This window comes from Musa acuminata, chromosome BXJ2-6, assembly GCF_036884655.1.
Source record: "Musa acuminata AAA Group cultivar baxijiao chromosome BXJ2-6, Cavendish_Baxijiao_AAA, whole genome shotgun sequence".
In the NCBI taxonomy this organism is placed as follows: domain Eukaryota; kingdom Viridiplantae; phylum Streptophyta; class Magnoliopsida; order Zingiberales; family Musaceae; genus Musa; species Musa acuminata.
Window position 1 is genome coordinate 35991696 of NC_088343.1, and position 25797 is coordinate 36017492.

At 45.0% G+C, this 25797-nt stretch overlaps 1 long non-coding RNA gene across 7 annotated transcripts; it reads left to right on the plus strand.

Moving 5' to 3' along the window:
• The first annotated feature begins 1191 nt into the window (after positions 1-1191).
• On the plus strand, positions 1192-22509 carry LOC103989763 (uncharacterized). 7 transcript variants are annotated; one of them, XR_010487998.1, is made up of 9 exons: positions 1192-1583; positions 2253-2588; positions 2685-2772; positions 2871-2992; positions 21110-21398; positions 21489-21577; positions 21748-21857; positions 21983-22159; positions 22231-22509. It is a non-coding gene; the product is annotated as an uncharacterized LOC103989763 (long non-coding RNA). The 7 variants fall into 7 exon arrangements; XR_010487995.1 differs by having other exon boundaries at positions 21110-21577; XR_010487994.1 differs by having other exon boundaries at positions 21489-21857.
• The last annotated feature ends 3288 nt before the right edge of the window (positions 22510-25797 follow it).

Here is a 25797-nt window from a genome sequence, read left to right on the forward strand (position 1 = left end):
CAGCAAACCAATTTAATTAAGATCACAATCTGCAAGAACAAATCACATTTTGACAGGAAAAAGGTAATTAAGATTCAATTATTTTGCTTGATGGAATGGATGGCAATATCCACCTATTGGTAGATCACACGACGTGATTCAGAAAATAGTCTTACTAGTCAAAGTTGATGTATGGTGCTCAGAGTTTACTAGACTCAAAAGAGCTAAATAGTGGAAAGCCACAAGCATTTGATTAGAGATCATTGTCCCAAACTCCCATGTAATTATATTGTATCTGACAAGAGATCAAAGTCTGAGTGTCTATACATCCCTTTCTCCTGACATTGTCACAAATGCTAGCTGTAATATGCAGGTTGAGTGATACTGAGGCATGGAATTTGTGATGCTGTTTTCTGTACAAGGATATATATAGTATAAAGGTTAGCAATTTGGTAGAAGAAGAGGTGAATAATAAGGCAAAATGCAGAAGCCATGGTTGAAGTCTACACCAGCCAAACATAGATGATAAGACCAAGGCTGTGTCACCTCATGCAGCCCTACCTCTCTCAGTGAAGGAGATATGGACAGCTTGGAAAATGTTCCTGAAGCTGCATTCTCCATAGGATGGTCCCTGTAGCCATGCAGTGAAAACCATGTTTCTGATGCTCCATAGGATGGTCGCTGTAATTATCCTCAGAAACATATCATTTGTCATGCAGAATTGATGGACAGCACAAGCTTTACATTGATTCTGATGTCCTGCTCCTCCTCAACCTTTTTAAGCTCATAGCAGCATCTAGAAATGTTTGGCAGGAGATTCATGGAGGCCATTTGAAATTTGAAAGACGTGACTGATGCCGGATTATCGTTTCTCTTTCCAGATATCAACCAATCCAGGGACCAGAAATCCTATGCTGACTAGTGTTGTCATCAACCTGCAGTGGATCCAGTACTGTTCACCAATCAGTGACCAATCATATGGACTTTGCCTTCTCTCTACCGGACCACAGGTTCGTATGACCTTGTACATGAAGAACATGGACAATGGTGGTCCAGGTTCCTGTTCCTCTGAGAGAGAGAGAGAGAGAGAGAGAGAGAGAGAGAGAGAAATAGTATTATTAATATTTAACATTATTAGTTAATTATCGTATTAATCAACCATGCCAAATAGCATATGACTCAATCTTCTAGTTTTTGTCTACTCAAATTGAAGTGTAATACCCCCACGCATAACCTTGAATTGGCAACCACGCTCACTTTAGCGGAACTGTATGATCGATCGTTAACGTGCGCCGGAGGCCAAGAAATAGGGTTTATAATGTTGCGAAGCAAATGCCCTCGGAATCATCCCCTCCGCGCGATCGTGTTGGGGATTTGGATGCGGCAATTCGAAAGCGATGCGGTTCTCAGTCAGGGCGGCCAAGAGCTTGCCGCTGATGCCATCAAAATCGAGTCTTTCACTCTCCTCCTCATCCTCTTCTTCGGCCCCAGAAATCGGTGTGGGCGACGTGGGAGGGAAGCCCGGAGGAGACGCAGTCGTTGAGGAAGGAGAGGCGAAGATTCTTATGGATTCTGCCAACGGCGTATTCTACGACGAGGCCCAGGTATGATACTTGTGCGAGTTCGTTTTTCCGAAATGAGAAAAACCATTTGGTAAAACTTGGTTCTTGTTGTCCCGTTGCTCTTGTTGATTGTTTAGGTTGGATTTCTATCGGTGCTTCTAATTCGTTAGAAGAAGTCATTTTTTCTTGATCTGAGATTGTAAAGATTATTATTTTCTTTTCACCTTGGACAAGATTAAATTTTGGTCATCTACGTCATAAAGCATACAAGGTATAGAGCATGTGTTCGTTCTAGTAGTTAATGTAAATTATATTGTAAAAATGTGTCATGTTGGGATCCTTAAATGATAAATTGTTAAAAAGAATACTAAAAGTAAATAATAATGAGTGGAAATTAGTCCCGGGGTGTGCCATTGGGGTCATAATCATTTGTTCATATTCCCGGATAATTACCTGTCCATTTTAATGACTTAAAAGAATTGGTTCCTAAACTTTATTATTTTTGGCATTCCTCTCGTCAATGTAAGAAATGTCACTTAAGACCACGATTAGGCTTCATTTAGTTGGAACAAGGTTGACTTAGATAGAGAAAGCCAACATGAAAATCTGTGTTGTTATGATTGGTGCTGCTGCTTGAACAACATGAATTTGGTTTTCGATGTTCCCCTGTATGTATTCTAGTTGCTGATGAAAGTGATGTATGATCATTAGGTTCATAACAGAGACATTTCCATTGCTGTTTTAAGGACTTCTATCTCAAAACGCAAGGAAGAACATGCTATTATGTTGAGCAGGAAAGGATCGGCATCAGAGGTCCCTTGTGACAGGCCTTCTGATTATTTATCAGATGGAGATTGTCAAATCCAACTAGACTCTTCAGATTATACCAAAGGCAACTTAAGAGAAATTCAGGAAATTCCTGCCTCAAAAGTTCAAGAACTCAAAGCACCCACGGTTCTCGAGGGGCATCTATAGTTATCTTTTGTACCTATCCTTGCAAATGGAATAATGTGCTTTGTTGATAAATATAATCTAAGTTTCTACAAGGTGGTCTGATCTTTAGCCTTCATCTAAAGTTGTGGTCATTATGAGCATATGTTTGCTATGCCCAAGTTGAAATATTTTTTGGTTAGGAATCTGCAGGCTTTAGCTGCTTCTGGATTACGATCGCGGAGATATGCACTTGAAATAGATGGCATTGGCAAAATTGTCGCTCTCGACTATGACGAATGTATTGTTTAATTTTACATAGTATTAATTTCTTTGCTGGTAGAATTTCTAGGCAAGGCTTGAAATGGATGCTTAATCGTGTCATATGCATTGCTGCAGAATCTATTGAAGCTTGCAAAAGAAATATACAGTTTAATGGCTCTCTGGCATCATCAAAGGTGGAAACTCATCTTGCCGATGCCCGAGTTTATATGCTTACCCATCCAAAATAATTTGATGCGGTAACTTTGGACCCTTGCAAATTATTATTTTTAAGCTCATCTTTGTTGAAGTTTTGCTCAAAAACATGTGGCACTGAAACCTGGGGATGTTCGATTGCCAAAATCAAATAAATTATCCTATATTGTGTTTCTTCTTCCTTGTACTTAATATATTTCCGGAAGTAAGATTATTTATGGACCTGTTGTTTGCTATAAGAATTTTATGTTGAATGGACAGATATGAGGCTTCTTCTTGTACCTAAGTGTGGAAAGCAAGTTTAGGCTAAGTCTGTAACTCACACAGGTTATTCAAGCAATTTATCAGTTTTGCAATTCTTGGAAGTCCACTGTTGTGCTTGTGGGTTAGCGTGTTCCTACTTATACACCTAGCCTAGTCTCCAGGAAATGTATTTTCCTTGTTCTCCACTCTATTTTGTGCCTTATTCTATTATTTATGAGGGAGGTAGGATCGCCTGATCAAGTCAAATTGTGCTAGGATTACAACATCCTCCACTCTATTTTGTGCCTTATTATATTATTTATGAGGGAGGTAGGATCGCCTGATCAAGTCAAATTGTGCTAGGATTACAACATCCTCCCGACGAGGTAAAGAAAAGTTTTTCTGGTCAGCTTCTGGACCATCTTTTGTGGGCTTTACAGCTTGACCTTATCATCATTCTTATCTCTAATTGTATGATCTTTAGTCATTATATTCTTTCATAATCCACAGTTCCAATAAATTAGATTGATGCTTTGTCCATGCAGCAGTTCATTAATCATTTATTGTGTATCCCATGAATGAAAAGTATGTAGAAGATGGTAATCTCATGAAGACACATTAAAGAGCTAGAAGAAACTTGGTGAGCTTGTAACCTCAAGTTTTTGGTGATATGCTATCTCACATGTTTGAAGGAATCTTATATACAGAGAAGATCATTCTTGGATGAACCTTGGCCTGCCTCATTAATTGAAAATATTACTCTTGTTCTTCTGCTTAAAGGAGTTGGATTGATTTGGGAAATATCAAGTGGATTCCTGACATTCAAATGGTCCTGACTTTCCTGTTCTGGTTTAGTCCTCTTCAACTTTTCCTTTGTGGAAGTGATATTTTATGGAGAGGACCTTCTTTATGATGTGGCCTGATTCTGGAAGATTTCCATCAGCTTGGTATACACTCAAGTTTTATTTAGCCTTAGGTTAACCTTTTTAAGGTGCTCAATATGAATTGTGTTAGGATGGTTCAACTCAAGACAATTGGTAGAGCCCTCCGACTTTCCATCAAACAATTTAGCACAGAATCACCCAATCCAGCATTGTACAAGTCATTTGGTACACTGAAGACAGACCAAGTTGCTATAGCAGCAGTATACAGAAATTATTGTGGACATTAAATAGGTTTGTTTGCTTCAAGTCTGAGGAAATTTTCCATATTGAATTCATTCTGTGGTTGAATCAAAAGAAAAAGGATTTGCCATTAAAGCATATTTAACTTTGACGTATTGTAACGGACAAACTTCTAAACAAGATGTTAGATGTAATGCTTATGTCTGTCCGTTGTCTTTTGGCATGTTCATGCCTTGTACAGCAGGTAGAGGGGCGGCCGAAGGCTAAATAGTCCCATGTTAGTTGGGTTGGTGGCCTCTTTAGGCTTGTAAATAAAGGTTGTGTCATGTGGACACGTTCGAGAGCTTTTCGGTCTGTAATGGACCATTTTACCCTTTGTTGTGCCACTGTTCAGAGCTTGTAAAGTCTGTTTGTAATTTGCATTGTCTATGAAGTGTTTTTCGGACATGTTTGCTTGTGGATCCCGATTGAGGCGTTCTCTTTAACCCGTTCTCTCTTTTGTTGGTCCTAAGGGACAATGGGAGGCTTCGGGGAGGCTGACCTTTGCGGACGGACGCGCGAGGGTGCCGCACGCCTTAGGCAAAACCAGCTAAGGTCGTGACATTATGGTATCAGAGTGGGACAAGCACTCATAGAAACACTTGACATGCAAACGTGGGGGACCTAGCGGGGCTGCGTTGAGGGCAGTCAGCACACGCGCAATCGTTTGAGGGAAAACGGGCATGGAGATGTAGGGAAAAGAGTCGCTCAGAGGAGCGGGCATCTGAGATTGGCATTCAGAGGAATGGCCAACCCTTTGCGCAAGAGGCACCACGAGAACAGGCAAGCTTGGAAGAATTTGGAGTGCACAAAGGTTGGGATGGCTGAGTTTGAGCTACGGCTCAACATTGACAACTTTACTTGATGGTGCTCAAGGCAAGCGAGGCGCTTGGCAAAGGACGAGACCATGCAAAGTGGAATGAGTTGCTCAGCGACCGAAAGAGTTGTGCAAAGCTCACAGAGGTGAGGGGAATTGCTAACTCGAAGAATTCGGTACTCATGCATGGGCTTGTATGCGGACGATGGATTGTTCGTGGCCATCCCAAGGCGGTCGAGACTCGGCGCCATGGAGCATTGAAACTTTCTCTTCGACATGCGAAGGATACGTCCGGAGGAGGCTGAAGTGTGCAACGAGTTCAGCATGTTGCTAGGCCTTGAGGGGTGCAGCGGTGGCTGTATTGACGTGGAGGCGCAATCTAGCAAGTGTGTTTGCAAGAGGCAGAACAATGCACAGTTTGTTCAGCAGATCGGAGTAGTCCAAGGGGATGGTGGTCTCCGAAACGAAGAGAGATGTTGCTCCAATAGGACAGTTATCCAGGAGGGATAAGTCTCAGCTCTCCAGAGAGAGAATCATGTGAGACGGACTTCACATGTTGAGGAGGAGTACCCCACAAACAACAACTCCACGAAGCTCAATGGACCGAGCAAGCAGCGAGGAGTTGTCACATGATCTTGCTCGAGAGAATGCATGGGTGGATGCATTGCGAGATCAAGTGGGGGAGCGACCCAAAGCAACTCAAATGGAGGCACACTTGGAGTCGATATGGAGATCAGACTCAAGGGAGGGCTGACCCGTGGAATGGTGGGCGCGAGGGCCACCATCGACTCAATGCAAAAACGAGGAGCGGAGCAACTTGGGTGTAACTTGGCGAAGTACCCAAGCCGCATGAAGGGAGCCAGCATAGAAGTTGGAACATGGAGCAGAGGCACAGTGCTTTCCCTAGACAGAGGTCAAAGGACATGAACTCTTGCAGAGGCAGGAGTAGAATCATGCTGTTCCATGGGTCCTTCATTTTGACAGAGCGGACTCATCTTGCATGGTGCCAAAGACGAAGGGAGCTTCGGGGCACATGCACCTTATCTCGGAGGAGCATTTGATAGAGGAACTAAGGCGACTCAATTTGCGGAGGTGAAGTTGAGTTCAGAAGGCCTTAGCACGGGGCAAGAGGACGCAGAGGCGGGTACTCTTGAAGAATATGCCACAGTGTTGCCATTCAAGTTGCCATGAAGGAAGCAGTGCGCAGCGGAGATTGTGCTGGTAGGGGCAGAGGCCCAGGATCCAGGCAATGGTGCACAAATTACAGCGAAGTCGGTGGACTTCGGGAGCTACTAGGCGACGGACTGTCCTAGAGCGGTGCTTCATCTAGGTGTGACCCAAGAGTGGGTGGATGAAGGTCGATTGCCAAAGGAGCGAACAAAATCGAAGGTGGAGGAGACCCTGCGATGTATTGGCAGAGGCCACACATGGAGGGTTCACAATTCGAGTTTATTTCACAAGGATCAGAATGCATTGGAGATGTCACCAGGAGGCGACATAGTGCAGCGGATCGTGGTGGAACAGTTCGTGGCAATGCGACACACACGACATAGTCCCCGGAGGGACTAGATCATATGGAGGTATGATCGGGAGCTACTGGGAGCTCCGCTTTGGTGAACAACACGACGGCAAGAAGGGCTATGGATTCAAGGAGTGAAGGCCATGGTACCGCAGAGGCGGGTCTTCCGGGCGTGCACCGAATTTTGCATCGGATGAAAACCTTGGTCATCAGCATATGGGGGCTGGGTTCCACCAAGGGAAAAGTTCGAATGCAAGGACCAGTGAGTCCCATGAGAGGGACTTGATCATGCAGAGGTATGATCGAAGCAGCTGGAGAGTTGGACTGCTCCAGAGCTCATATTCGCTTAAGGGAGCCCGACAAGTCAGAGGACAAGGTCGAGTAAGCGAACGTTGCTACCAAGGAAGCTAAGGAGAACAGAATCGGTGCAAACTCTACAACGTGATGGCAGAGGCCATGGATGAGAGTTGCAGTCTGTCTTTCCATCGACCAAACGGACTGCTTGGAGAACACAGTGGTGTTGAAGCAGGGGGTCGAAAGGGGCGAGGAAGCGACGACGAGTCCAGAGGGACTTAGCTACCCAAAATCAAGCATCAGTTAGAATGGAGGTGGACTCAGAGGAGTGCCACGGAGACATCTCTACTGATTGTGAAGGAAAGGGATACAGAGGCGAGGCGACGGATAGTAGGGCCATGGGCATGGCAGCGCCATGGTACCGCAGAGGCGGGACTTCCGTACAAGTCATTGATCCCTTGCTCTCACGGAGGGAGAGCGCTTGGTCGTGAAAGGGGCCGAGGAGGTGGAGCATGCAGAGGCAATCTCCAAGTACCGAGACAAGGCTGAAGGGCAGAGGCCAAGAAACTTCGTAAGACCGGTGTCAACAAGTTTCTCATCAAGATAGCCGTAAGTGAAGGACTTCGGGTCATGCGAGAGTGCACGACCAAGGAACGAAGCAGGCAGTACGCGGTGCTGTACCTTTGCTACTCAGTGGAGTAGGCGGCAGGGTTGATGGAGAAGACGGTACAATCCCAGAGGCGACCTCATCTATCAGAGAATTACTCCAAGTTGGGGTGAAAACTTCCTGCATTCCAGAAGTTTAATGGCATTGAGAAGGTGAATCACAATAACTAACTCAACGCAAGGAGTGCAAACACTTCAAGTGCTTCAGAAGTGTGAGCAAAGAGCAGGCGAAGGCCAGTAACCAGCTCGATGCATGAAGTACAACCTCGAGGAGGCGGGCGAAGTCAAGTAACTTTTGCCTTCTCAACTCTTAAGAGAATGGGCGAAACCGACTACCCCAATTCTCTTATCTATCCAGCAGAGGAGCGCTGCACAAGTTCAAAGACCCTTCGAAGATAATGGAAGACAATAGTTGTCAAATCCTCACCAACGGTGATCAGTGCTACTGAGAGTAGATTGTCCGCCTCATTTCCCAACGAAATGCCAATCGAAAGCGGAAGTGATGCGAACCTACTTGGATGTGACAACTAAGTGAAAGAAGAGTCAATGAGCAGATTTTGTGGAGGAAGGACCCAAAACTTCAGAAGTTTGCGAGGCGATGCTCGTTAAAGCTCCAACAAGCATCCACCCAGTTCAAGCAGCATGTGGAAATTTTGAGAAACTGGCGCAGTAAGAATGGTTTTTTCCTTCATTTGGTGGATCCGCAGGAATCAACGAGGATCAATACAACTCAGCCAACCCCACACCAGAGTCAGAGTCATTGGCGAGTTGAAGCAGCATGGCGGATCAAAGATTCGACTACTCAAAAACAGCAGCGGAGAGCAGCTGGGAGCCAGGAGGCGCATTGCAGCGTAGCGGAAGATTGAAGACTCAACAAAGGCGAAGAGTTGCAGTGTTCACAAAGGCTTCGACGAGGACGTCGAAGGGATAAGTGGGGGAGAATGTAACGGACAAACTTCTAAACAAGATGTTGGATGTAATGCTTATGTCTGTCCGTTGTCTTTTGGCATGTTCATGCCTTGTACAGCAGGTAGAGGGGCGGCCGAAGGCTAAATAGTCCCATGTTAGTTGGGTTGGTGGCCTCTTTAGGCTTGTAAATAAAGGTTGTGTCATGTGGACACGTTCGAGAGCTTTTCGGTCTGTAATGGACCATTTTACCCTTTGTTGTGCCACTGTTCAGAGCTTGTAAAGTCTGTTTGTAATTTGCATTGTCTATGAAGTGTTTTTCGGACATGTTTGCTTGTGGATCCCGATTGAGGCGTTCTCTTTAACCCGTTCTCTCTTTTGTTGGTCCTAAGGCACAATGGGAGGCTTCGGGGAGGCTGACCTTTGCGGACGGACACGCGAGGGTGCCGCACGCCTTAGGCAAAACCAGCTAAGGTCGTGACAGTATGGCACATTATCATTCCATTAATGATACACACTCAGGGTTTATTTAGCCTTAGGTTAACCTTTTTAAGGTGCTCAATATGAATTGTGTTAGGATGGTTCAACTCAAGACAATTGGTACAGCCCTTCGACTTGCCATCAAACAGTTTAGCACAAAATCACCCAATCCAGCATTGTACAAGTCATTTGGTACACTGAAGACAGACCAAGTTGCTATAGCAGCAGTATACAGAAATTATTGTGGACATTAAATAGGTTTGTTTGCTTCAAGTCTGAGGAATTTTTCCATATTGAATTCATTCTGTGGTTGAATCAAAAGAAAAAGGATTTGCCATTAAAGCATATTTAACTTTGACGTATTGTCACGGCCTTAGCTGAAATTGCCTAAGGTGTGAGGCACCCTTGCGGCCAAGACGCGAACTTAGCTTGCGTTGCCTAAGTCGCGCTTCGCCCTTGCGATATTGCTCTGCAAAGGTCAGCCCACTTGCAACCTCTCGCAGGTCCCGAAGGACCTGTAAAAGATAAAGTTGATTAGTTCGAAAGAACGAGCGATGGACAAGTCCCGAAATCTCGTGAAAAGGGGAAGCTTTACAAGCAATTCAGCGAGCACCTTGCGTGCACAAGAGAAAAGAGAGAGAGGGAGAAAACAAGGGCTTTAGAAGGTTGAACGAACAACTGCAAGCCCACAAACAGCTGCTCACCGAGTCCCGGGCGCGACAACAAGTTCCCGTCAAGGCAACGTGCGAACTTGCGAAGGAGTGTTCAACGCCCGGTGCTATACCGAAGCCCCATCCAGCCCTGTGCCACTCGGGGGGTTCCAAGGGGCTGAGATGGCTGACGTTTTGGTGAGCGGAGGCGGATTCCAGAAATAAGCCCGTGGCACACGAAAACGGAGCTGTTTTGGGCGGTTTTAGGGCTGTTTTGCTCGGTTCGGTGAACGGTCGCTTTGTAACGCTGCAGCTTGTTCGAACTTACATTTTTATAAGCAAAATGACTCAAAATCAAGGCAAAACAGACTGCCAAGTAGCTGTACATGTAGATGAGAGCGACGAACGGTTCGTTGAACGGAGTTGTTGCGGGTGCGCGACGATCGTTCGTGACATTCTCCCCCACTTAAACTGTCGACGCCCTCATCGACGCTTTGTCACGACCTTAGCTGGTTTTGCCTAAGGCGTGCGGCACCCTCGCGCGTCCGTCCGCAAAGGTCAGCCTCCCCGAAGCCTCCCATTGTCCCTTAGGACCAACAAAAGAGAGAACGGGTTAAAGAGAACGCCTCAATCGGGATCCACAAGCAAACATGTCCGAAAAACACTTCATAGACAATGCAAATTACAAACAGACTTTACAAGCTCTGAATAGTTGCACAACAAAGGGTAAAATGGTCCATTACAGACCGAAAAGCTCTCGCACGTGTCCACATGACATAACCTTTATTTACAAGCCTAAAGAGGCCACCAACCCAACTAACATGGGACTATTTAGCCTTCGGCCGCCCCTCTACCTGCTGTACAAGGCATGAACATGCCAAAAGACAACGGACAGACATAAGCATTACATCCAACATCTTGTTTAGAAGTTTGTCCGTTACATTCTCCCCCACTTATCCCTTCGACGTCCTCGTCGAAGCCTTTGTGAACACTGCAACTCTTCGCCTTTGCTGAGTCTTCAATCTTCTGCTCCAGCTGCAATGCGCCTCCTGGCTCCCAGCTGCTCTCCGCTGCTGTTTCTGAGTAGTCGAACCTTTGATCCGCCATGCTGCTTCAACTCGCCAATGACTCTGACTCTGGTGTGGGGTTGGCTGAGTTGTGTTGATCCTTGTTGATTCTTGCGGATCCACCAAATGAAGGAAAAGACCATCTTTTCTGCGCCAGTCTCTCAAAATTTCCACATGCTGCTTGAACTGGGTGGATGCTTGTTGGAGCTTTAACGAGCATCGCCTCGCAAACTTCTGAAGTTTTGGGTCCTTCCTCCACAAAATCTGCTCATTGACTCTTCTTTCAGTTAGTTGTCACATCCAAGTAGGTTCGCATCACTTCCGCTTTCGATTGGCATTTCGTTGGGAAATGAAGCGGACAATCTACTCTCAGTAGCACTGATCACCATTGGTGAGGATTTTGACAACTATTGTCTTCCATTATCTTCGAAGGGTCTTTGAACTTGTGCAGAGCTCCTCTGCTGGATAGATAAGAGAACTGGGGTACTCGATTTCGCCCATTCTCTTAAGAGTTGAGAAGGCAAAGGTTACTTGACTTCGCCCGCCTCCTCGAGATTGTACTTCATGCATCGAGCTGGTTACTGGCCTTCGCCTGCTCTTTGCTCACACTTCTGAAGCACTTGAAGTGTTTGCACTCCTTGCGTTGAGTTAGCTACTGTGATTCACCTTCTCAATGCCATTGAACTTCTGGAATGCAGGAAGTTTTCACCCCAACTTGGAGTAATTCTCTGATAGATGAGGTCGCCTCTGGGATTGTACCGTCTTCTCCATCAACCCTGCCGCCTACTCCACTGAGTAGCAAAGGTACAGCACCGTGTACTGCTTGCTTCGTTCCTTGGTCGTGCACTCTTGCATGACCCGAAGTCCTTCACTTACGGCTATCTTGATGAGAAACTTGTTGACACCGGTCTTACGAAGTTCTTCGGCCTCTGCCCTTCAGCCTTGTCTCGGTACTTGGAGATTGTCTCCGCATGCTCCACCTCCTCGGCCCCTTTCACGACCAAGCGCTCTCCCTCCGTGAGAGCAAGGGATCAATGACTTTGACGGAAGTCCCGCCTCTGCGGTACCATGGCGCTGCCATGCCTATGGCACTACTGTCCGTCGCCTCACATCTCCATCCCTTTTCTTCACAATCAGTAGATATGCCTCCGTGACACTCCTCCGAGTCCACCTCCATTCTAACTGATTGCTTGATTTTGGGTAGCTAAGTCCCTCTGGACTCGTCGTCGCTTCCTCGCCCCTTTCGACCTCCTGCTTCAACACCTCTGTGTTCTCCAAGCAGTCTGTTTGGTCGATGGAAAGACAGACTGCAACTCCCATGCATGGCCTCTGCCATCACATTGTAGGGTTTGCACCGATTCTGTTCTCCTTAGCTTCCTTGGTAGCAACGTTCGCTTACTCGACCTTGTCCTCTGACTTGTCGGGCTCCCTTAAGCGAATATGAGCTCTGGAGCAGTCCAACTCTCCAGCTGCTTCGATCATACCTCTGCATGATCAAGTCCCTCTCATGGGACTCACTGGTACTTGCATTCGAACTTTTCCCTTGGTGGAACCCAGCCCCCATATGCTGATGACCAAGGTTTTCATCCGATGCAAAATTCGGTGCACGCCCGGAAGACCCGCCTCTGCGGTATCATGGCCTTCACTCCTTGAATCCATAGCCCTTCTTGCCGTCGTGTTGTTCACCAAAGCGGAGCTCCCAGTAGCTCCCGATCATACCTCCATATGATCTAGTCCCTCCCGGGACTATGTCGTGTGTGTCGCATTGCCACGAACTGTTCCACCACGATCCGTTGCACCATGTCGCCTCCTGGTGACATCTCTATTGCATTCTGATCCTTGTGGAATAAACTCGAATTGTGAACCCTCCATGTGTGGCCTCTGCCAATACATCGCAGGGTCTCCTCCACCTTCGATTTTGTTCGCTCCTTTGGCAATCGACCTTCATCCACCCACTCTTGGGTCACACCTAGATGAAGCACCGCTCTAGGACAGTCCGGCGCCTAGTAGCTCCCGAAGTCCACCGACTTCACTGTAATTTGTGCACCATTGTCTGGATCCTGGACCTCTGCCCCTACCAGCACAATCTCCACTGCGCACCGCTTCCTTCATAGCAACTTGAATGGCAACACTGTGGCATATTCTTCAAGAGTACCCGCCTCTGCGTCCTCTTGCCCCGTGCTAAGGCCTTCTGTACCCAACTTCGCCTCCGCAAATTGAGTCGCCTTAGTTCCTCCATCGAATGCTCCTCCGAGATAAGGTGCATGTGCCCCGAAGCTCCCTTCGTCTTTGGCACCATGCAAGATGAGTCCGCTCTGTCAGAATGAAGGACCCAGGGAACAGCATGATTCTACTCCTGCCTCTGCAAGAGTTCATGTCCTTGACCTCTGTCTAGGGAAAGCGCTGTGCCTCTGCTCCATGTTCCAACTTCTATGCTGGCTCCCTTCATGCGGCTTGGGTACTTCGCCAAGTTACACCCAAGTTGCTCCGCTCCTCGTTTTTGCATTGAGTCGATGGTGGCCCTCGCGCCCACCATTCCACGGGTCAGCCCTCCCTTGAGTCCGATCTCCATATCGACTCCAAGTGTGCCTCCATTTGCATTGCTTTGGGTCGCTCCCCCACTTGATCTCGCAATGCATCCACCAATGCATTCTCTCAAGCGAGATCATGCGACGACTCCTCGCCGCTTGCTCAGTCCATCGAGCTTCGTGGAGTTGTTGTTTGTGAGGTACTCCTCCTCAACATGTGAAGTCCGTCTCACATGATTCTCCCTCTGGAGAGCTGAGACTTATCCCTCCTGGATAACTGTCCCGTTGGAGCAACATCTCTCTTCGTTTCGGAGACCACCATCCCCTTGGACTACTCCGATCTGCTGAACAAACTGTGCATTGTTCTGCCTCTTGCAAACGCACTTGCTAGATTGCGCCTCCACGTCAATACAGCCACCGCTGCACCCCTCAAGGCCTAGCAACATGCTGAACTCGTTGCACACTTCAGCCTCCTCCGGACGTATCCTTCGCATGTCGAAGAGAAAGTTTCAATGCTCCAAGGCGCCGAGTCTCGACCGCCTTGGGATGGCCACGAACAATCCATCGTCCGCATACAAGCCCATGCATGAGTACCGAATTCTTCGAGTTAGCAATTCCCCTCACCTCTGTGAGCTTTGCACAACTCTTTCGGTCGCTGAGCAACTCATTCCACTTTGCATGGTCTCGTCCTTTGCCAAGCGCCTCGCTTGCCTTGAGCACCATCAAGTAAAGTTGTCAACGTTGAGCCGTAGCTCAAACTCAGCCATCCCAACCTTTGTGCGCTCCAAATTCTTCCAAGCTTGCCTGTTCTCGTGGTGCCTCTTGCGCAAAGGGTTGGCCATTCCTCTGAATGCCAATCTCAGATGCCCGCTCCTCTGAGCGACTCTTTTCCCTACATCTCCATGCCCGTTTTCCCTCAAACGGTCGCGCGTGTGCTGACTGCCCTCAACGCAGCCCCGCTAGGTCCCCCACGTTTGCATGTCAAGTGTTTCTACGAGTGCTTGTCCCGCTCTGATACCATAATGTCACGACCTTAGCTGGTTTTGCCTAAGGCGTGCGGCACCCTCGCGCGTCCGTCCGCAAAGGTCAGCCTCCCCGAAGCCTCCCATTGTCCCTTAGGACCAACAAAAGAGAGAACGGGTTAAAGAGAATGCCTCAATCGGGATCCACAAGCAAACATGTCCGAAAAACACTTCATAGACAATGCAAATTACAAACAGACTTTACAAGCTCTGAATAGTTGCACAACAAAGGGTAAAATGGTCCATTACAGACCGAAAAGCTCTCGCACGTGTCCACATGACACAACCTTTATTTACAAGCCTAAAGAGGCCACCAACCCAACTAACATGGGACTATTTAGCCTTCGGCCGCCCCTCTACCTGCTGTACAAGGCATGAACATGCCAAAAGACAACGGACAGACATAAGCATTACATCCAACATCTTGTTTAGAAGTTTGTCCGTTACAGCTTGTTGGTAGTTGTTGATGATTGCTTCTTCATGTCGTAGGGCGTCTTCAGGCTCCCAACTAAGCTTTCGCCACTTCACCAAGTACTCTGTCTGCTCAGCTCCGTTGGATAGCTTTGTCTTGCGTTCTGCCAGAATGGTTTCAACTCGCTTCTCGTAGGAGGCTGTGATGGGAGGTAGCCGAGTTAGAACATTTCGGGAAGCATCTTGCGAATCCGAGTGGTAGGCTTTTAGGTTGCTGGCGTGAAGAACGTTGTGAATTTTGAACCACGCTGGCAGTTGCAACTTATAAGAGACGTTGCCTACCCTGCTGATAATTGGGAAGGGCCCTTCATACTTGCGCACCAATCCTTTGTGGACTTTGTTCCTAAAAAATTGGAGTGATGCTGGTTGGAGCTTTACCAACACTAAATCGCCAACTTTGAACTCTTGCGGTCGTCTTTCCAAGTCTGCCCACTTCTTCATCCTTTTTGCTACCTTCTCCAAGTAAGCCCGCGCAATATCTGCATTTCGATGCCACTCCTTTGCGAAAATGGTAGCCTGACGGACTACTCCCAGTATACCCAATTGTCATGGTGTGCGGAGTCGACGGTTGTTGTCCTGTAATGATCTCGAAGGGGCTCTTGTTGGATGCAGAGCTCCGCTGCAAGTTGTAGGAGAATTGGGCAATGTCCAACAGCTTCACCCAATCTCGTTGGTTGGCACTCACGTAGTGCCGAAGATATTGCTCCAAGAGAGAGTTTATCCTTTTAGTTTGGCCATCCGTTTGGGGGTGGAGGCTTGTAGAGAAGTATAACTTTGACCCCAATAATTTGAATAGCTCGATCCAGAATCGTCCCAGGAACCGAGCGTCTTGATATTGTACGGGACTCCCCAATACTTCACCACATCCTTCATCATCAGCTTGGCCGCCTCTTCTGCTGAACAGTGTAGGGGAGCAGCAATGAAAGTTGCATACTTTGAAAACCGATCGACCACCACAAGTATCGATCCGAGTCTCCCTACAAGGGACAAGCTTGATATGAAGTCCAAGGAAATGCTCTCACACGACCTTTCTGGTACGGGCAATGGCTCCAAAAGTCCCATCGGCTTCCGTTACTCCACATTGTCTTGTTGGCAAGTAAGGCATGTTCGAACATATTCCTCCACATCAGTCCTCATCTTCGGCCAGTAGAAGGCCCTCTCCACGAGAGCCAACGTCCTATGAATACCTGGGTGTCCAGCCCAAAGGGAATCGTGACACTCTTTTAAGAGTTCACGCCTCAAATTGTCCACTCGGGGAACATAAACCCTATTCCCTTTTGTGTAAACGAGTCCCTCCTGGACCCAAAATCGTCATGCCTTGCCTTCTTTGATGAGCTGCATCAGGATAACTGCCTGGGGGTCACTATACAGTCCATCCCTGATCCTGGAAAGGAAGTTGGAGTGTAATTGATTTGCTTGGCCTCCGCCCTCCAATTGTGTGGCATTCACACGCTCCACTTTCCGACTCAATGCATCGGCCACGACATTTGCCTTCCCAGGCTTATACTCCATTGCCATATCAAATTCAGCCAGGAAGTTCTGCCATCGCGCATGCTTTGGGGAGAGCTTCTTCTGAGTTTGGAAATAGCTCAGAGCGATGTTGTCCGTCCTCAGCACAAATCGCGATCCGAGGAGATAGTGTCGCCAAACTCGTAGACAGTGGATCACCGCTGTCATCTCCTTCTCATGCACTGGATATCGTCGCTCGGTCTCGTTGAGTTTGCGGCTCTCGTAGGCCACCGGATGACCCTCCTGCATGAGTACTCCCCCAATAGCGAAGTCCGAAGCATCTGTATGGACTTCAAAAGGCTCTCCATAGTCTGGCAATTTGAGCACTGGTTCTTCCATAACAGCAGCCTTCAGATCTTGGAATGCCATTTCACATTTGTCAGACCACTTCCAAGGCTGCTCTTTCTTCAGTAATTCCGTCAGTGGAGTTGCACGCTTCGAGTACCCCACTATGAAGCGTCGATAGTAGTTGACGAAACCAAGGATCTCAACTCTGGCACCTTCTTTGGAGTTCGCCATTCCGCAACTACTTGCACTTTTGATTTGTCCATGCGAATGGAACCATTACCGATTTGATGCCCCAAGAATAAGATCTCCGTTTGGACGAAGGAGTATTTCTCCCTTTTTACGAACAAAGTGTTCTCCCTGAGAAGGGAGAACACTTGAAAATTGTCCGAAGGTGCTGGACATGCTCCTCGAGCGTTTGGCTGTATATAACGATATCGTCTAAGTAGACGACCACGAACTTGTCCAAATACTCCTTGAATAGTTGGTTCATGAGAGTGCAGAACGTGGCTGAAGCATTAGTTAAGCCGAAAGGCATCACCAAGAACTCAAACGCTCTATACCTGGTCACACAGGTAGTCTTCGCTTCGTCGCCTTCAGCGATGCGCACCTGCTAATATCCCGACCGAAGGTCGAGTTTCGAGAAATACTTGGCTTTGCCCAACTGGTCGAACAAGTCCGCGATGAGCGAGATGGGATACTTGTTCTTCACTGTCACTTTGTTAAGCGCTCGGTAATCGACGCATAGTCGGAGGCTCCCATCTTGTTTCTTCTGGAAGAGAACTGGAGCTCCGAAAGGTGCTTTAGAGCTGCGGATGAGACCACCGCTTAGCAGTTCGCCTAATTGCTTTCTGAGTTCCGCTAACTCTGGCGGGGACATGCGGTAGGGTGGTCTCGCTGGAGGTTTCACTCTTGGCTCCAGCTCGATGCTGTGATCCACGCCTCTGCATGGTGGAAGAGTCTTCGGCAACTCGGGTGGCATAACGTCATTGAACTCTTTCAGGACGTTCTCCACCACAGCAGGTTCTTGAATGACCTTCTCGTCGAGTAGCTCTAGCTTCATAGCAGCCACAAATGTTAATTCACCTTTTCGCACCCCTTTCTTCAGTTGTAATGCCGATATGTGTTGGGGCTCTTTGGTTCCTCTCCGAGAGACGGGAACCACGCAGGGGTCGTCACCTCCTATCATACATAGGGAGTTTAAGAACGACATTGGCACCAACTTCGCCGCGTGCATAAACTCCATTCCAAGAATCACTTGGAAGTCATCCAGTGGCACTGCCATCATGTTGGTGTTCCCGCTCCATGTCCCGATTTTGATGGGGACTCCCTTCGCTAACCCGGAGATTCGCCTGGCCTCCGAGTTCACCGCCTTCATTCGGCTTGGGCTCTTCTCCAAGATCAACCCAAGTCGCTGTGCTTCTCGATCGGCTATGAAGTTGTGGGTAGTGCCCGTGTCCACCATTGCACGGGTCGTTTGGCCATTTAGCTTGATGTCCACATACATCAGCTCACTACTTCCTGCTTTTTGTAGCTTTGTCTTCATGTTCTCCCCCACTTGACCCCGCATGGCGTTCAACAAACGCATTGCTCCCATTCGGGGTCCTTGCGACTCCTCATCATCGCTGTTGGATTCAGAACTGCTCGAACTAAGAGCAACAGCTTTGCCCTTGTCCGATCGAGGGGGGTGTGGATGAAAGCCGTCAAAGCATTGAGTGCCTGTTTTTGTGGGCACTCCCTCACCATGTGCGGTCCTCCGCACAAGAAGCATCCTCCAGGTTTTGAGGCCTTGCCTTTCGGGTTTGGCCCTTTTTGGGAACTCTTATTCTTTTGTTCGGCCCCGAGCTCCTTCCCTCGAGAATGTTTTGGAGGGTGATTGCTTGAAGATTGTTTCCTTCTCCCTGGGTCTTCGGAGGAAACAAAGTCGGTGAGCCTTTCTGCAGCAGCAATTGCCCCGACCACATCGGTAACATTCCTTCGATTTAGTTCTTGTTGAGCCTATGGCTTCAAACCATCGGGGAAGCTGAACAACTTGTCCTTCTCGGACATGTCCTGTATGTCCAGCATTAGTGCAGAAAATTGTTTCACATAGTCTCGGATGGTGGTACTCTGGCGGAGTTGTCTCAACTTCCTTTTTGCGACGAACTCTGTGTTCTCCGGTAGGAACTGAGTTCTCAACTCCCGCTTCAAGTCCTCCCAAGTGTCAACCCGACACCGACCTTGTTGGATCTCCTCCCAACGGGTTCGCCACCAAAGTTTTGCATCTCCGTTCAGATACATTGTTGCTATAGAAACTTTGGTATCTTCAGAATCGGGCCTCGTAGCCCGAAAGTATTGTTCCATGTCGAACAGAAAGTTCTCGAGCTCTTTGGCATCTCTGATCCCTCCATATCCATGAGGCTCGGGTGCCCTCAAATTTTATGGTGGTGCAACGCAGGTGTTGCTTCCTCCCGCATTTAGTGCTCTAGTTAGTATAGTCACCCTTGAAGTGAGTTTCGCCACAACTTCCTGCAGGTGTTGCACGGAGTCCTTGGTGTCATCTGACAGTCGGTCGACTAGGGCCTCGACCTTGTCGATCCTGGACTCCGCTTCCTCTTGCGAGCTCTCTACCTCGACAAGCCTTTGTTGGCCATGGTAGAGTTCCTCCACGCTCGCTTCAAGAACATCCAGGCGGGTTTCTGCCGTTGTGAGTCTCTCCTTGTGACTCTTTTTCCCCGTTAGCGCTCCAGATTGCGCTTCCTCCGCTCGCGGAGAGTAGCCAACTTCTCGCTCATCATGTTCGCTGTCGCGCTCCTCTTGAGCGGCTCCAACAGCATAAGAGCGAGTGTGCACATGCAGCCCACCTGCGGCTGCTTGGGGCAAGGGTCCGACTTGCCCCGTCTTGCTTGATTCGCCACGATGCTTTGCCATGGCGAAGTTGCGAAGTTCCTTCGCTGCTCGCTCGAAGTGCTTGCTCGCTCTGATACCACAATGTCACGGCCTTAGCTGGAATTGCCTAAGGCGGGAGGCACCCTTGCGGCCAAGACGCCAACTTAGCTTGCGTTGCCTAAGTCGCGCTTCGCCCTTGCGATATTGCTCCGCAAAGGTCAGCCCACTTGCAACCTCTCGCAGGTCCCGAAGGACTTGTAAAAGAGAAAGTTGATTAGTTCGAAAGAACGAGCGACGGACAAGTCCCGAAGTCTCGTGAAAAGGGGAAGCTTTACAAGCAATTCAGCGAGCACCTTGCGTGCACAAGAGAAAAGAGAGAGGGGGGGAAAACAAGGGCTTTAGAAGGTTGAACGAACAGCTGCAAGCCCACAAACAACTGCTCACCAAGTCCCGGGCGCGACAACAAGTTCCCGTCAAGGCAACGTGCGAACTTGCGAAGGAGTGTTCAACGCCCAGTGCTATTCCGAAGCCCCATCCAGCCCTGTGTCACCCGGGGGTTCCAAGGGGCTGAGATGGCTGATGTTTTGGTGAGTGGAGGCAGATTCCAAAAATCAGCCCGCGGCACACGAAAACGGAGCTGTTTTGGGGCTGTTTTGCTCGGTTCGGTGAGCGGTCGCTTTGTAACGCTGCAGCTTGTTCGAACTTACATTTTTACAAGCAAAATGACTCAAAACCAAGGCAAAACAGGTTGCCAAGTAACTGTACATGTAGATGAGAGCGACGAACGGTTCGTTGAACGGAGTTGTTGCGGGTGCACGATGATCGTTCGTGACAATATGGCACATTATCATTCCATTAATGATATACACTCAAAGTTTATTTAGCCTTAGGTTAACCTTTTTAAGGTGCTCAATATGAATTGTGTTAGGATGGTTCAACTCAAGACAATTGGTAGAGCCCTTCGACTTTCCATCAAACAGTTTAGCACAAATTTACCCAATCCGGCATTGTACAAGTCATTTGGTACACTGAAGACAGACCAAGTTGCTATAGCAGTAGTATACAGAAATTATTGTGGACATTAAATAGGTTTGTTTGCTTCAAGTCTGAGAAATTTTTCCATATTGAATTCATTCTGTGGTTGAATCAAAAGAAAAAGGATTTGCCATTAAAGCATATTTAACTTTGACGTATGGCACATTATCATTCCATTAATGATATACACTCAAGGTTTATTTAGCCTTAGGTTAACCTTTTTAAGGTGCTCAATATGAATTGTGTTAGGATGGTTCAACTCAAGACAATTGGTACAGCCCTTCGACTTGCCATCAAACAGTTTAGCACAAAATCACCCAACCCACAGCATTGTACAAGTCACTTGGTACACTGAAGACAGACCAAGTTGTTATAGCAGCAGTATACAGAAATTATTTTGGACATTAAGTAAGTTTGTTTGCTTCAAGTCTCAGGAATTTTTCCATATTGAATTCATTCTATGGATGAATCATCATGATCGAAAGAAAAAGGATATGCCATTAAAGCATATTTAACTTTGACGTATGACACATTATTATTCCATTAATGATGTTAGATAATTTATCATTTTCAGATTTTGATCTATGCTAAATCTAATAAATTTAAGTTTGTAATGATGAAAATGACTCTGGTATTAGGTTGACCTTGATCCTTATGGATCACCTTCTGCTTTCTTGGACTCTGCTGTTCAGTCAATTGCTGATGGTGGATTACTAATAGTGCACAGCTACAGATTTGTCAGTTCTTTGTGGTGGCAATACTGCAATCTGCTAATCTAAGTGAATTCATGCTTATGAATTTTAAACTAGAAATTTCTATTTTTAGCTAACCTTACCTGTAGATATGGGTAACAGGTATGGTTCTTATCCTTTGAAAGCAAAATATCACCATGAGATGGCTTTGAGGATGCTTCTTGCTTGTGTTGAGGTGTGGTTCATCATCTGATTTGTAACTAACTCTCTTCTCTAAATAGTGTCATCTTACAGGTTTAATTCTTCTCATGCCCTTGCGATGCAGAGTCATGCAAACCGTTACAGACATTACATTGTTCTCGTCATCTCTGTGCCGATGGATTTTTATATGCAAGTTTGTGTGCACATATTCACGTCTGTTCTCCATGCTCTATGTGGTGGCATATAACAATTTTAATCAAATATGTTTTGAACAGTTTGGTTCATCTTTAGATGTTGTGTATTATATTTTTTGATGAGCACTGTGTAGCTCCTTCTCTCCCACAACAAGTGTGTAGGTAATTTTCTGTGTATTTTTTTCTCAGGTCTGCTAGGATGATGAAGATCACAACACCACTTAAAACTCTCGTACATATATCAGTGTGCTGGTTGTGATTCATTTCATTTACAAAGCCTTGGGAGGACTGTTACTAAGGTATCATATGAATTAACTGTTGTTTCATGGTTCAAATATGACATTTTGCTTTGATACTGTCATCTATATTTTCACTGTTACATGTTCCTGCAATTCTGATTCTGGCTCTTGTCTACACTATCTAGAACAACACAGACTGTGGAAGGAATTTTAGCATGGGTGGGGTGGACCTATATGAGTCTGCTGCTCCCATCCGTGACCAAGAATGGGTAGCTTCCATGTTACAAAATATTAAGCTGCAAAGGAAGGATAAGCATCCTGCATACAAAAAGATTGTAGCTGTACTTAAAGCAATATCAGAGGTATTAAAATAATTTTTTAATTCATCCATTGAGATATTTAAATTATTACTGATCATTTTATTCTTTTTCAGGTTGATGTTATTTACCAAAACTGTTTCAGTTTGCGCTCGGAATAGAGTACTTAAATAGAACATAAAATAGGTGAATTTGACACAGTTGAAAAGTCATGGGAGATGAATACAACTAGCTTTCTTTTCTTATCTTATTTCTAGGTGTCATAATAGCACATGGAAGTAATGAATTGAGTCGAGAGATTATATTGAAGTCGACACATGGAAGTAATTTAATGTAGTAGATGTTTAAAACTTTAAAAGATTGTATGGTTCAATATTTCTTTTCAGAGATTACTTGGTTTTCTTTCTTTCTGATTGAGGCTATAGTATATATAAGATGCATGTCATCTAGTTTCCTTCAATGAATAATAATAATGACTCTCAATTCCTTGCAATGCTAATAATTCTGTGAGCTATTCATTTGTGCATTTTAAAATTCATTTCTGTATTTTAAAATTAGATTTCATCAACGGATCCCAAAAATTTATAACATTATGGTTTGTTTATTGTTATAAAATTAAATATATAAATATTTTTTTTTCCAAATTTTTCTTTGACCTCCTACACTTGCTCTTACTTTTTGATCCTTTATACTGAAGATTAAGTTGCTTCTTTTCTGTTTTTTTTGTCTTCTCTATTGATTGTTGTATCTTTTGTTTTGAAGGTTAAGAATCATCTAGTGAAAACTCAACCTAAGAGTGAATCAGGAATTGTGATCTACCGAGAAGATATTAAACCATATTTAGCATACAGACAGACACCAAATACTATCTATCGTACCTACCTATTTAGATAACAACCGTGGATTCTTCTATCATAAAAGCAAAGTAATAGCATGACAATCTATTGGAGCAGTAACACTACACCGAGAGAGAGGACGAAAACCACGATTATTTGGGCCTTGTTGTCATAAGAAATCTCTAGACAATCTATTAGTACATTTCAAGATAAATCTAGGCATCCAAGGATATATATATAAGTAAGGTGAAAACAGGTCACCTTGCCTAAGACCTCTAGCAAAAATGTAAAGGTTCCTCATTAATCAAGCAGAGAACATTAGGAGAAGACACAGACACGCATATAAGTCCGAGAAATAAAAACCTCAAGTAAATTAAAGACAGCAACTCAAAGCATTGGGGTAATGGCATCCCAAGACAACATTATCATAAATCTTTTCTTTTCAAGTCCACTTTAATAATAACAAGAGGGATTTTACCCTTGGACTTCTTATACATGAAATGAAATGGACTACCTCTTGGCCACTAAGATATTATTTTAGATGCTCCAGAAGAAAGAAAGGTAAATTGCTCCATGGCAATCAAATCAGGCAAGTGTTTAAAACCTTAAGCTTATTAACAAATGTTTTAGTCAGGATACTATAGATAACATGACAGAGGGAAATCAATTAAAAATCCTTAATCATACTTGGATTAGGATATTATTGAACAAATGTGATAAAACTTTGAACCCAACAAGCATGTATGTAAAACAAAAGTTAGAATACAATTGATTATACAAAAGCCACAAAAGTATCATAAATAGTCTTCCAACAACTCTTATAAAACTTCATAGTAAAACCATCAAGACAAGGGAGCTTCCTATCTATCTCCTAGCATCAATGTCACCATCTCTCATATTTCACTCGGTTTTAATGAGAAGGGTATTATTATAATACGTAGTATCAATACCCTAAAAGGATGAGAGTATTATTATAATACATAGATATTTGAGGAGAGAGATAGACTATTATATTTTATTGGCTTGTTCATTAGGGTCTCCAAAATCGAAACCACAGTTCCACCAAGTTGAGTTCACCTATAAGCTTTTTAAAGTGAAAAAAGGACAACAAACATAGCAAAACAAGTGTAATTAGGGCCAACTAGACTTAATGACCTCATGAAATTATCTATTCTCAAAATAGAAGTTTTAAATCGAAATAAATGTTTTGTACAAATAGGAGAACTCTTGACAAAAAAAAAAACTAGTGATTAGAGCAAAACTTGCCATATGACAAATAGAAGAAGAGTTACCAAACACAGTTGAATCCAGCAAGAGTTACAAAAAAAAACCCTATCCAATTTTACTAACACCTTAGCCAAACCCTAATGGTTGTTGTTATATCATATGAACCTCCAACTCAAAAATCCCAAGTCCATTAAACTCGAGTCAGTATAAAAAAAAAAAAACTAAATCTTTAAAGTAAACAAAAATGTAAAACCCACAAGTTTGTCTTGAACATCCATCCAATAAACAATTGAAATCTCTAGCTAAAACAGCAAGGCACATCCGAAAGATTAATAGATGACAACGAAAAGCATTTTGAAAAACTAACACTTGTTTAGAATGAACAACAAACAGTAACCATAGAGAACAATCTAGAAATTGAACGACAAAATGTATACATTAAGCAATGAATTGATATCACATAGGCTAAGATATTTCTAATAGACGACGCCATCTCTCTACAGTTTTCTTCTTTAATAATAATTGATGACACTGTTTTCTTCTTTAATCAATCCCCTCTCTCCTGTTCCGACCGAGTTCGACCACCCACCGAAGAAAGCCTGGCCACTCCGACGCCGACGACCTTTGGATCGACCTATATACCCCACTTTCAAACGTGAATGACCTTTGGGTCGACCCAAAAGAGATGCTAAGCTAAAAACACAATCATTGTTTTAATATTCAAAAGGAAAGCTAACTATTTGAACCCAAACCGAACCAAGGGGATTCTCTCAGTGAGACTCTAAACGTCCATGGTACCACGCCACGGTAAGAATCTAAAATTAAAAATAAGGTAACACTCAAAAGAAAATAAAATTAAAAAAAAAAAACTCCTACGTCATACCAACTTTCACATATACAAAACCACATATCTAAGATTTTTAGAGAGGATATTCACTTTTAAAGTTTTTGTGATTCATTGGAATCATGCTAAACAGAATATCATAAGGCTGATGATTACAATTGGAACAGCCATCCATAAAGGTAGATTGCCTTTGATAAAATACAAAAAGTATTCATTATCCAGACTACAAAGAAACGAACCTATGGTTGCAACCAAGTTTGTCATCTACTACAATGTCAATATAAATTCAATTCAAATGGCTGCTAAACAAGGCAGGACTAATATTCAAACACCGAACATAATAAGTACATGAATTGAAACAGATTCCCATAGAATTAATAGCCAGTTTCGCGTGATCTGAAACCCCACCATCCTCAATTCCTTAAAATCTCACTCCCTCATTGTTCCGAATATAATTACGAGATGAAAAAAGAAATAATGACAAACCTAGAACAATTCAGATGATAAAATAAAATCATAAAAGAAAAAAACCTGAATTTTCATGTCAAACCTAATACCCATTTTAATGACATTTCATGTGACATGACACCGAGCTATCAGATAACATATCAAATCATATCACTAAAATATTAATAAGGAGTATGATGTAATGATCCGAACAATTTGTCTAATTCATTACCCATACTAAGTTGGAAGCAGCACCGGTACAATCTGCATGTTAAGGCATGGATGCAGAAATTGACGTAAGACAGCAATTAGGCAGTTGCACAGTTCAG